Genomic DNA, 1,624 nt, shown 5'->3' on the forward strand with positions numbered 1-1,624 from the left:
AAAAGCTAGCTACTAAACTAAAGATTACAACTATATGTCTTAGAAAAACATTTATTCTGTTTAACAACAAAGTTACACAAAAACTAATAACTATTTATTAAAAGTTTTTACTTGCTCACGCATTGAAGAATTTTTTGTTTTTATAAGTAAAAATCTATTTAAATGACAACTTTGCGTGGTTTTTTTTTTCATTTTTTCACTTGCTCCTGCATGAAATATTTTTTTATTAACAAAATAACTTAAGGTTTTCCAGATTCTGAAAAATTTTTAAAGGTTTTTTTAATTTACACGTGTTAAGGTCCATCGTTAGTTTAAAGTTAGGTTTAAGGTGAAAAACTCTGGTATATAATATAACGACACTGAAAAGATATCTTAAAACTTTTAAAAATGTGTTTTTAGTTAAAAAGATATTTGATAATGGAAATTTTTTTTTATTGGATGATATTCTATGTCATAACAAAATTTTATTATCTTATATGTAAAAGTTGTATAAAATTAATGGTTTTTCAGGGTTTTATAGTGATTTTAGTTGAAAAACTCTAGGTTTTTTAGCTAATTTGATTAATTAAAATACAATTTTTTAGTGCAGCAAATATAGATGACATTCGACATGAATCAGAATTCTAAACTAAAAAAACAGAATCAAAAAATAGCTTGTACCTAATTTATTAAAAAATTATTGCTTTATGAAACTCTTAGAATTTAAAATGTAGTTTAGTCTTTTTTCTACTCTTCTTCAAATTCTAATAATAAACATAGCTAAAAATAGAGTTAAAATATTAAAACAAAAAAAAAAAACTTTTAGATATTAATATTTAGAAAATAAACAGTATGATGCTAAAACAACTCCTGAGAAAAATCTCTTTTTTATCACGGTTAACATTTTTTTGATTACTGTTTATTTTTTTGTTAATGTTTGCTGTTTTTATTATCCTGTTGTTACTAAAACCAACTTGATCACATTTAAAAGTTTACATACTTGATGAGTCAGCAAAAAAAAATAAGTATTCAATTTATTCAACAGTCGGACCCCTAGCTATATGTTTGACTGAACTTTAAGTATAAAAAAAAATTTACTACGACTAAAATATTAATACTGTTTTTCGGTTGGATGTACGTAATGATGCTAGTTTAATGGTCATTTTCTCTTGAATTTGTTGTTGATTCAAAATTAACATTTCAACTCAATATTATGCACAATTTATTAAACTAATACATTTTCACCGATTTCTTTTAATTATTATATTTATGGTGTTTATATTGATTAAAAGTTTTTTTGATGAAAATAACGACTTTAAATTTAGTTATTTTTCATTACTAGTTTTTTTTAACAATTTAGGCTAAAAAATATGAATTTTCTTTAAAATGTCACAAATATTTAACTTACTTTTTAAGACTGGAGTCGATAAACTACAGCCAGCAAAACAAAATCTGCAGCATGGAAATATAAAATAATCAAACTGAAAATTTAAATAAACTATTGACGTTACAATTAGGTGCTACATAGACTGAAAATAAACTTTTAAGTTAAAAATTAAAGTTTTATATTGATAATTACTAAAAACATTATACAATTTTTACGACATGCAAAAGAACTGTTTTTTTAAAGTAAATAGTCTTTTTA

This window comes from Thalia democratica, chromosome 9 (assembly GCF_965202585.1).
Source record: "Thalia democratica chromosome 9, ktThaDemo2.hap1.1, whole genome shotgun sequence".
NCBI classification, from domain to species: domain Eukaryota; kingdom Metazoa; phylum Chordata; class Thaliacea; order Salpida; family Salpidae; genus Thalia; species Thalia democratica.